Genomic DNA, 12,041 nt, shown 5'->3' on the forward strand with positions numbered 1-12,041 from the left:
ACCTGCCCTTGTGCAGCCTTTTTATGGAGACGCACGGGCGTGGGTAATTTCTGCACGCCCGTGCGGATGTATAGAACGCCAAGAGACGCGATGTCTTTTTAAAGAATAGCCATTTCTCTTCTTCTTCACATCCTCCATTCGTCTGAGAGAACTCGAACATCATTCCCTGACCTCTTAGCGCCGATTTGGTAGGATTGTCACGAGGTTTTCTGGCCGAATCTAAATTTTCTCATCTCAACTTGTCAGTAAGCCCTATTCTTGATTCTCTTCATCAATTCATGATTTTCATTGATGAATCTAGTTAATAATGCTTCATTTCTTCAATTAGAATGATTATTTATGTTTAGAACGGAGTTAGAAGTAATTATACGTTGTGTTTTTGGATTTTTGAGGCTCGGCCGTGCGGTTTTCACTCCCCGTGGATAAACACGGGCGTGCGGAAATTCCGCATGACCGTGTGGATTTCTGTAGCATTGGTTAATTAACTTGTTTAATTGATCTCCTTTCAAATTTTGCAGATTATGGCCCCTCGATCGAAGAAGCAAGCTGATAAGCGGCCGTGTGTGTCACCGTCCGAGCCTGAGAGCGTGAGTTTCACTATTCCAGAGCACCAGGCTCATTTTGAGCGTTTGTCAAGACTATGGTTTGGTTAGACTCGATTCGTTAATACGCGTATATTGAGAGATCTATAGCAGAGAGATTAGTTTACAGACAAGGTCGAGGATCTCGTATCAGTAGATGGTTGGAGGCAGTTATTGATGATTAGGGAGCCAGCCATCCGAGAGCTTGCATTGGAGGTTCTGTCATCGTTCGAATTTCACCCAGGACACATCATCACTGAGTATCTTAGACACCAGGGCTACTATGCTAGATTGGGAGCGATCATCTCGGACCCCTACATTACTAGATTAGTGCTGGGTGTATGTCTATTGGACATAGTTCGCGGGGTCGAGAAGACGAGTATACCCACTCCCATGAGCCTAGAGACGATGAGATTGATGGGCATGATCTGTAGGGTTCTGACAGGTGTTTATGCTTTGTTGCTACAAGCTCCAGAGATAGTTGAGGATGAGGGAAATGATGCTGAGGCTTCTCAGCCTATCCCCGATCATCAGCCAGCACCGATGGAGACCGAGGCACCTCCAGTGGCAGAGGACATACCCCCCCGTACATATGTTTTCACCATCTAGAGCCCATCATCGCTTTAAGAGGCTCGATAGTGCTGTGGGGGTGATACGAACAGAGTTAGCTGAGTCTTGTACAGAAATTGTTTAGATTAGGGCTACGTAGGTTGCTCAGTACATAGAGGTTATGGCACGTTTCGATACACTACAGCAGATCTTAGAGAGAGATGTCGACTCATCATTTGTCTTGTGACCGAGGTATCCTCAGGCCCCCTCAGCTCCTCCATCATCTTCCTCATCACCTATACCAGCACAAGTGGACCCACAATGTGCTTCCTCACCACCACCACCAGCAGAGGACCCAGAGCGCGACAGTGACATTTGATTTTATTTCCATTTCTTTACTTTTATGCACTTTATTTTGGACTTGTTCACTCACAAAGGACTCTCCTTCTGAGTTTATTTTCATTTTGCATCTCAAGTTGTATTCATTGTTCTATCTTTTATATACTCGAATTATTTTGTTTTTATTGAGCTCCACTGAACCACCTCGTGTATGCGTGCAAATGTTCTTGTCATCTTGGGAATTGAGACTTTGTCATGGGCACGGCCAAAGTGCTTCGGCAATTGGCCTTGTGAGCTTCACAACCCGTTGGAACACTACTCCCAAGGATTTAGCTTCATCAAACACAACACTAGGAGTCAGGGGAGTATTTTTTTGATTGCTTCTCCCACATATATTCTTGATTTATATAGATCATGAGTGAGCTTGCATGTGTACATTGGGGACAATGTATAACTTAAGTGTTGGGGGGGGGTGGGGGGAGTTTCATAGCGCACACATCTTTTCTATTATTCTTGATTGATATACATGCTCACATAGCCAATGGCGGTTCACCTTCGTTGCATTGATTGCATTCTTCAGTTTAGAAGAATTTTCAACATTGAATGTCTTCATGCTCTAGTTTTATTTGAATTTATAGGAATTTTGCCCGATTTACATTCGTTGCACTACTCACTCTTTAAACTATTTTGGAAACTCATGTTCGATGTTAAAGGGACTAGTTATAGTTGTTTCTTGTGTTAAATTCTAAAAAAAATGAATGAAAAGAAGGAACAAAAAAGTTTTCTTGTTTATTTAGCATTTTGGGTGGAAAGAGCTACCACCTATGAAGTATGAAGCTACTCTCATAAGTCGGATACTAGTTATGGCCTATTGAGAGAAAGAGCTATCTCATAGGATGAGTGAAAGCTACCACTCCGGTAAAAAGAGCTACTGACAAGGTCTTCTTGCGTATATCCCGCAAGTGCACGGGTTTGTCAAAGTAATAATCTAGGGTGAGCGGGTATCGAATCCACAGGGAGTAGGGAATAAAAATACTTAATTCGATTCTTAGCTATGTGAAAGATCAATAATGATGAGTGTGACAATGATTCAATTCATCACAATAAACGCAACAAATAAGAGAGCAAAAGTGAAGAAGGGGATAAGTCAATCGATAAAGATGGGGTACCCAGATAATGCTCCGCCTAGGATAATTGTTTCAAGGGCAAGAACCCTCTATTATGCTTCCTAATCAATGCAATGGTGAGTCGAGAAAATCCTTAATTACATAATCCCAAATCTAAGGTCAACTATGCCTAACTCTATACATGTCCGGGAGGAGAAATCGAACAATCTCAACACCTCGTACTCATATAGAGTTGCAATGAGCTCTAGGGATTCCAAGTGATAAATCTCTTCCTAATTATAGACCTAACCCTTTGGTCCAGGTGGAAGGTCTCTAACCACAATTGAACCCTAGATACTAAGATCACCTCAACGCTTCACTTCGTTGCACGCGTAACTAAGCCCCAGCGGAAGTTTAACCCTTAGACCATTCACTCTATTATGACCACAAAGAACTCGAGGAACGGAGGTAGAATCTATCACGTCAGAGGGGAAAGGGGACACTCCTGTACCTCTCGACTCACTCTCTCAACCCTCTCCAACCTAGCCTTGTCTAACGCTCGTGGTGTGTCACTCACTCACAAGGTTACCAACAAGAACTCTCGCCCCTGTGCCTTCTCTGGATGAGCTCGCAGTGCAAATCCACGGGCATGCGGAAATTCCAGATGCCCGTGTGCTTTCTCTGGATGACTTAGAAATATCTGCAGGCTCTGCAGAAAATTTCTAAACATGTTTACACACTCAGATCCTGCTCTATTATGCAATTTTTTACCAGTGAAAAACATGAAATAAAGCTCAAACGACCAAACTTCGCTAATTCCACATGAAAACACACGATTAAAATTCAACGTTCACAAGGAAATCTCAGCACAAGCATCTAAGAAATTAAGACACCAACACTTAACAAATTATTCATGTAAACAAATTAAACTAAAAGCTAAGAAAATAGTAAACACTTGGGTTGCCTCCCAAGAAGCGCTTGTTTAACGTCACTAAGCTTGACGTACCTTGTCTTACCTCACGGGGGTTCATGAATGAAAGCTGCATTCTTACCCATTACTTGAAAGCATGATGTGCACAGTCTCTTGAGAGTAGATGGTGTATTATCAGGCTTCGGACCACCTAACAATGATACGTCCAACTTCTTCGGTTCACGTACGTCCCCAACAGTCTTGGAGTCTTCAAGATCCCTGGGGCAGATGGTACTTCTTCCGTCGATCCAAGCATCATTACATCTTCATGTCCCTCCTCTTGGTCGAACAACCCTTCATACGGATCCGGATTGAACATCTCCTGTATGTATTCATCAACAATCTCATCAGTAGTGTCTAGAAAATATAAAGTATCATCGAAATTTAGAGAATGCCGCATGACCTCAGCAAGGCGGTATGTGAGCTTGTTATCTCCAACTCTCAAGGTGAGCTCTCCGCCGTCCATATCAATCAATGCTTTGGAAGTCCGCAAGAATGGTCTCCCAATTATCAAAGGTACATCCGCATCGTCATCAACATCTAGCACTACAAAGTCAACTGAAAAAATGTACTTGTCCATCTTGACAAGCACGTCTTCAATGATGCCTCTCGGATGTCGCACTGTTCGGTCCGCTAGTTGGAAAGTCATCCGAGTAGGCCTAGGCTCGCCCAAACCTAGATTTTGAAAGAAAGTGTATGGCATGATGTTGATACTTGCCCCTGAGTCCGCCAATGCCATTTCTTCACCTAGATTGCCAATATTACACGGAATGATGAAGCTTCCAGGGTCTTTCTTCTTGTTTGGCATGTTCTTTTGCAATACCGCCAAGCATGAAGCATCTAAAATCACTGAAGCACTCTCCTCCAACTTCTTTTTGTTGGTCAACAAGTCTTTCAAGAACTTCGCATACTTAGGCATTTGGGCCAATGCCTCAACAAAAGGAATATTAATGTGGAGTTGCTTGAACAAACTCAGGAACTTCTTGTACTGTCCATCCCCTTGGTCATTTTTTAATCTAGAGGGATAAGGGATTCTTGGCTTGAAAGGTGGGGTACCACCTCTTTCTCTTTGCTCGTCCCCTCTTCCACCTCTATAACCTCGGGTGTGTGTTCTTTTGGCATCTCACTCAGAAGCCTACCTTCAACCTCACGACCACTTCTTAAAGTGATCGCCTTCACGTGCTCTCTAGGATTGGTCTCTATATTGCTTGGTAAACTTCCATTTGGCCTTTCAGAAAGAGACTTCGCAATTTGACCCACCTGATTTTCAAGGTTATGCAAAGAGGCGGTGTGATTGTGAAGTGTAGCCTCGATTGATTCAAACCTAGTATTTGCAGATTGCACAAATCTAGCAAATACTTCTCTAGGTCAGTCATTCGGGTTTCCAAACCTGAGACTCTGTTTTCCACCTGAGGGGCTTGTTGTTGTTGGAAACCTGGTGGCCCCATGGCCTTTTGTGGACCTTGATTACTCCATGAGAAATTGAGATGATTCTTCCAACCCGGATTGTAGGTATTGCTATATGGGTTTCCTTGAGGTCTCATGCCATTACCTACAAAATCAACATTCTCCACTGAAGAAACATCACTAATAGAGATCGGGCAATCAGAGGGAGCATGTCCTTCACCACACCCCGTGCAATTAGTTACGGCCGCTACTCTATTTGAACTTAGAAGATCTAACTTCTTACTCAAATTTTCCACTTGGGCCGCCAATGAATTTACCGCATCTATCTCATGGAGACCGGCCACCTTTCTCTTCTCTCTAGCATTCCATTGGTAGTTGTTTAACCCCATTTCTTCAATCAACTGACGGGCCTCATCGGGGTCTTGCTACCTAAGATACCTCCTGCGGCCGCATCCAAGAATTGCATTGTACTCGGGTTCAAACCATTGTAAAAGGTTTAAACAATCATCCACTCCGGGAATCCGTGTTGTGGGCACTTCCTCAAGAGCTCCTTGAACCTTTCCCATGTCTCAAATAGAGACTCCAATTCCAACTGAACAAAGGATGAGATCTCGTTCCTAAGCTTTGTTGATTTTCCGGGAGGGAAATAACGGGTTAGAAAAGGTTCCACCATCTCCTCCCACGTGGTAATTGACACTCTAGGTAAAGAGTGTAGCCACTGCTTTGCTCTCCCCTTTAGGGAAAATGAGAAGGCTCTCAATTTGATGGCATCATTCGTCACCCCATTTATTTTTAGCATATCACACACCTCGAGAAAGCTCTCTATGTGACTGTTTGGATCCTCACCGGCCAAACCATTAAACTGTGCGGATTGCTGCAACATGTGGATGAATGCCGGCTTCAGCTCAAAGTTCTGAGCTGTAATTGGGGGACGCACAATACTCAATTGTGTCCCCAACACTGAAGGTCTGGCATAATCAGATAGTGTTCGCTGTTGCTCATTCTGTTTTGCCATGTTTTCAGATTCTTCTGCTTCCAAATCAGTTAGATTAGACTGTTCTTGCACAGGCTCTTTCCCTTTTCTTCTAAGTGTACATTCAAGCTCGGGATCCTCTTCAATCAATATTGAGGGATTCCCTCGGGTCATAACTTGTAGCTACAACCAAAAAGAAAGAAAAAAAAATCAGAATGATGATAGAATAAGAAGATATGAAATAGAATATATGGTGAAATAGCTAAGAAAACAAAGTGCAAAGTATCTCTAAACGCCTTCTCCCCGGCAACGGCGCCAAAAACTTGACAAGGTCCCCTTGCGTATATCCCGCAAGTGCACGGGTTTGTGGAAGTAATAATCTCGGGTGAGCGGGTATCGAATCCACAGGGAGTAGGGAATAAAAATACTTAATTTGATTCTTAGCTATGTGAAAGATCAATAATAATGAGTGTGACAATGATTCAATTCTCCACAATAAAAGCAACAAATAAGAGAGCAAAAGTAAAGAAGGGGATAAGGCAATCGATAAAGATGGGGTACCCGGATAATGCTCTACCTAGGATAATTGTTTCAAGTGCAAGAACCCTCTATTATGCTTCCTAATCAATGCAATGGTGAGTCGTGGAAATCCTTAATTACATAATCCCAAATCTAAGGTCAACTATGCCTAACTCTATACATGTCCGGGAGGAGAAATTGAAAAATCTCAACACCTCGCACTCGTATAGAGTTGCAATGAGCTCTAGGGATTCCAAGTGATAAATCTCTTCCTAATTATAGACCTAACCCTTTGGTCCAGGTGGAAGGTCCCTAACCACAATTGAGCCCTAGATACTAAGATCACCTCAACGCTTCACTTCGTTGCATGCGCAACTAAGCCCCAGTGGAAGTTTATCCCTTAGACCATTCACTCTATTATGACCGCAAAGAACTCAAGGAACGGAGGTAGAATCTATCACGTTGGAGGGGAAACGGGACACTCCTGTACCTCTCGACTCACTCTCTCAACCCTCTCCAACCTAGCCTTGTCTAACGCTCGTGGTGTGTCACTCACTCACAATGTTACCAACAAGAACTCTCAACCCTAGTGTCACTCTAGGGGAATTGTTCATACAATCGAGCATTCAAGGTTGAAACTCACAATAAACATCAATTTATTGAAAGCATAATAAAGAGATTCAAAGAAATGAATACATCCTAGGGTTCACAATACCCAAGTACCCACTAGAGGTTTAGCTCTCCATGGAGCTAAGTACAATCAAAGAAATAGAATGTAAAAGCAATGAATCCATAAAGAAACCCCCTCGATAGTCATGTCGATGGTCTTGGGGAAAGTACTCTACTCGTCGTCCAAGGATTCCCTCATCCTTTATAGGATACGACTCGACGGAAGCTCCACTACCAACCCTCTTCCTAAGAAATGACGATGTCAGAGCCATAGAACCTCCCCAAAACCTTGGTCAATACCCCTCAAAACTCTAGCCGAAGCCCTCTCTCAAGTTGGGGAAAAGATGGAGAAAAGAATACTAAAATCGGGCCTGATTCGGCTTTAAATAGGGATAGAATCGGGCGACTACACGGGCGTGGATGCTTCACGTGCCCGTGCGGAATTTCCACACGGGCATTGATAATTTCCACACGCCTGTGTGGATCCTCTAAACTCCTGTTTTCTCGGCCGATTGTGAACAGTACTGCCACAGTATCCGGCCTGAATAGCTTCCCAAATCCATACTTTTATCAGAGTAACGCAAACGGGCACACGTTCACGTCGTGGATCACTTGTTTCTTCAACGATAGGCACGTTGGTGAAGCTCTTTTTCTATGTGCATAGGTCGGAATGCTCGAGTGTGACTGCCTTTGTACCCCTCCAAATGGATGTGCCAAACTTGAATACGAGGAGGTTAGCACAAACTCTAGCATCTCACAACGACCTATGTCTTCGTGTTTGAACCTTAGCAAGATTTCCTCCAAAATAGGTGCATTGTAATCCACATCGGCTTCTTTCCTTCATACTCGGCCTCACAACCCTACCTGCATAAAAGTAACATAAAAACACATATATTAGTGTAAAAACCCAAGAAAAGTAATGCTCAACATAAGGAATAAACGCTTCGCATTCATATCGCACAAGCACTTATCAGCTACCACCTAGAAAGTGTGAAAGCCACCTTAGCACCCGCTTGGGAAAGGGCTACCTTAGAGAAAGTGTGAAGCTACTACCGTCTTTGAAATTGTTGTTGTTTTCTTATTGTAGATAAATAAGTCCATTGTATTTAGAGCTTTGAGGAGAATACTTTGGGTTGATTTGAGTGAGTCCACACACTTTTACGATTTTGGGTTTCTTATCCTTTTTTATTCAAGTTTTTAGCTAGAGCTTCGATATTTTGTGTTTAGTGTTGAAATTTCCCTTAGTTGTAGAATGCTCTATTTGCATACTTTGGTGAACCTAAGGCCAAGCACTTCCAATATTTCCTTCATCTACGCACAAAATGTTTAATTTTTGCTTGAGGACAAGCAAAAGCTTAAGAGTGGGGGACTTTGATAAGTGTGGGGGAGTTTGATAAGTGTGTTTTTATGTTACTTTTATGCAGGTAGGGTTGTGAGGCCGATTATAAAGGAAAGAAGCCAATGTGGATCATAATGCACTGATTTTGGAGGAAATCTTGCTAAAGTTCTAACGCGAAGATATAGGTCGGGTGTGAGATGCTAGAGTGTGTGTGCCAACCTCCTCGTATTTGAGTGAGTACAACAATTTGGAGGGGCAGAAGCGGAGTCATACTCAAGCATTCTGACTTATGCATATAGAACAAGATCTCCACCAACTTTTCCATCATTGAAGAAGCAAACCGATCCACGACGTGAATGTGTGCCCGTTTGCTAGAGCAACATTGTAGCTGATTCATTGTAGCCCGTTTGCTGGAGCAACATTGAAGAAGCAAACCGATCCATCATTGAAGTATTTCAGGCTGGATACTGTAGCAGACCACTGGAGCAACATTGTAGTAAAGTACTGTAGAAGCAATGTTCACAGCCGGCAAAGAAAGGTGCATAACAGAAAATCCACATGCCCGTGTGAAAAATCCACAAGGGCGTGTGGATCCCAGATTCCAGCCCTATTTAAAGCCGATTCAGCCCCGATTTCACTATTTTTTTCTCCATCTTTTCCCCAACTTGAGAGAGTGCTTCGGCTAGGGTTTTGAGAGGTATTGGCTAGGGTTTTGGAGAGGTTCTACATCTCCAACATCGTCATCTCTTTGGAAGAAGGTTGGTAGGGGAGCTTCCGTCGAGGCGTATCCTATACCGGACAAGGAGATCTTTGGACGACGAGTAGAGGACTTTCCACAAGACCATCAACACGAATATCGAGGGGGTTTTCTATGGATTCATTGCTTTTACATTCTATTTCTTTGATTGTACTTAGCTCCATGGAGAGCTAAACCCCTAGTGGGTACTTGGGTATTTGTGAACCCTAGGATGTATTCATTTCTTTTAATCTCTTTATTATGCTTTCAATTAATTGATGTTTATTGTGAGTTCCAACCTTGAATGCTTGATTGTGTGAATACTCCCCTAGAGTGACACTAGGATTGAGAGTTCTTGTTGGTAACCTTGTCAATGAGTGACACACCACGAGTGTTAGACAATGATAGGTTGGAAAGGGTTGAAAGGGTGAGTCGAGAGTTACAGGAGCGTCCCCATTCCCCTCCAACTTGTTAGATTCTACCTCTGTTCCTCGAGTTCTTTGCGGCCACAATAGAGCGAATGGTCTAAGGGATGACCTTCCGCTGGGGCTTAGTTGCGGGTGCAACGGAGTGAAGCGTAGAAGTGATCTTAGTATCTAGGGCTTAATTGTGGTTAGGGACCTTCCCCCTGGATCAAAGGATTAGGTCTACAATTACGAAGAGATTTATCACTTGGAATCCCTAAAACTTATTGCAATTCTATGCGAGTGCGATGTTGAAAGGTTATTCAATCTCTCCTCCGGGACATGTATAGAGTTAGCCATAGTTGACCTTAGATTTGGGACTATGTAATTAAGGATTTCGATGACTCACTTGCATTGATTAAGAAGCATAATAGAGGGTTCTTGCACTTGAAATGATTGTCCTATGTGGAGCAATATTCGGGTACCCCATCTTCAACGATTGGCTTACCTTCTCCTTTACTTGTGCTCTCTTACTTGTTGTTTTTTACTTTTGAGAATTGAATCATTGTCACACATATCACTATTCATCTTTCACATAGCTAAGAAGCGAATTAAGTGTTTTTTATTCCCTACACCCTGTGGATACGATACCCGCTCATCCGGGATTATTACTTCGATAAACCCGTGTATTTGCTTGATATACACAAGGGGACCTTGTCACACACATATCACTATTCATCTTTCACATAGCTAAGAAGCAAATTAAGTGTTTTTATTCCATACTCCCTGTTGATATGATACCCGCTCATCCGGGATTATTACTTTGACAAACCCGTGCACTTGCGGGATATACGCAAGGAGATCTTGTCAAGTTTTTGGCGTTGTTGGCGGGGAGTGGATGTTCAGAGATACTTTGCATTTTGTTTCTTAGCTATTTTACCATACATTCTATTTCATATCTTCTTATTCTATCATTGTTCTAATTTCTTTTTCTTTCTTTTTGGGTACAGCTCCAGGTTATGACCAAAGAGAACCCCTCAGAATTAATTGAAAGAGATCCTGAGCTTGAACGTACACTTGGAAGAAAAGGGAAAGGGCATGTGCAAGAACAGTCTAATCTAGCTGATTTGGAAGTGGAAGAATCTGAAAACATGGCATAACTAAATAAGCAACAGCGGACATTATATGATTACGCCAAACCTTCAGTGTTGGGGACACAATCGAGTATTGTGCATCCCCCGATTACAGCTCAGAACTTCCAGTTGAAGCCGGCATTCATCCACATGTTACAGCAATCCACACAGTTCAATGGTTTGGCCGATGAGGATCCAAACAGTCATATAGAGAGTTTTCTAGAAGTGTGTGATATGCTGAAGATAAATGGGGTGACGGATGATGCCATCAAGTTGCGAGCCTTCCTATTTTCCCTGAAGGCGAGAGCGAAGCAGTGGCTACACTCATAACCTAGAGCATCAATTACCACATGGGAGGAGGTGGTAAAAGCTTTTCTTGCCCGTTATTTCCCTCCCGGAAAATCTGTGAAGCTTAGGAATGAGATCTCATCCTTTGTTCAGTTGGAATTGGAGTCTCTATTTGAGACATGGGAAAGGTTCAAGGAGCTCCTGTGAAAGTGCCCGCAACACGGATTTCTAGAGTGGATGATTGTTCAGACCTTTTACACCGTTTTGAACCTGAGTACAAGGCAACTCTTGGATGCAGCAGTAGGAGTTACCTTAGGTAGCAAGATCCCCAATGAGGGACGTCAGTTAATTGAAGAAATTGGGTTAAATAGCTACCAATGGAATGATAGGGAGAAGAAAAAGGTGGTCGGTATCCATGAGATAGATGCAGTAACTTCATTAGCGGTTCAAGTGGAAAATTTGAGTAAGAAGTTAGATCTTCTAACTTCAAATAGAGTAGCAGCTGTGATGAATTGCAATGGGTGTGGTGGAGGACATGTTGCCTCTGATTGCCGATCTCTATTGGTGATGTATCTTCGGTAGAGAACGTTGATTTTGTAGGTAATTGCATGAGACCTCAAGGAAACCCATATAGCAATACCTACAATCCGGGTTGGAAGAATCATCTCAATTTCTCATGGAGCAATCAGGGTCCACCAAAGGCCATGGGGCCACCGGGTTTCCAACCACAACAACAAGGCCCACATGTGGAAAATAGAGTTTCAGGTTTGGAAACCCGAATGAATGATTTAGAGAAGGCCTTGACTAGATTTGTGCAATCTGCAAATACAATGTCTAAATCAGTTGAGGCCACACTTCCCAACCACACCCGCTCTTTACATAACCTTGAAAATTAGGTGGGGCAAATTGCGAAGTCTCTCTCTGAAAGGCCACATGGAAGCTTGCCCGAGCAATACGAGACCAACCCTAGAGAGCAAGTGAAGGCGATCACTTTGAGAAGTGGTCGTGAGGTTGAAGGTATGCTTCCG

General features: G+C 43.0%; 2 non-coding genes across 2 annotated transcripts; one reads left to right on the forward strand and one right to left on the reverse strand.

Annotated features, from left to right (window-relative positions):
* The first annotated feature begins 5,470 nt into the window (after window positions 1-5,470).
* LOC120264197 lies at window positions 5,471-5,577 on the forward strand. Its single transcript, XR_005537367.1, has one exon. It is a non-coding gene; the product is annotated as a small nucleolar RNA R71 (small nucleolar RNA).
* A 5,556-nt stretch (window positions 5,578-11,133) lies between these two features.
* LOC120264203 lies at window positions 11,134-11,240 on the reverse strand. The gene has a single exon (XR_005537372.1). It is a non-coding gene; the product is annotated as a small nucleolar RNA R71 (small nucleolar RNA).
* Window positions 11,241-12,041: the final 801 nt, after the last annotated feature.

This window comes from Dioscorea cayenensis, chromosome 6 (genome assembly GCF_009730915.1).
Source record: "Dioscorea cayenensis subsp. rotundata cultivar TDr96_F1 chromosome 6, TDr96_F1_v2_PseudoChromosome.rev07_lg8_w22 25.fasta, whole genome shotgun sequence".
Classification (NCBI taxonomy): Eukaryota; Viridiplantae; Streptophyta; class Magnoliopsida; order Dioscoreales; family Dioscoreaceae; genus Dioscorea; species Dioscorea cayenensis.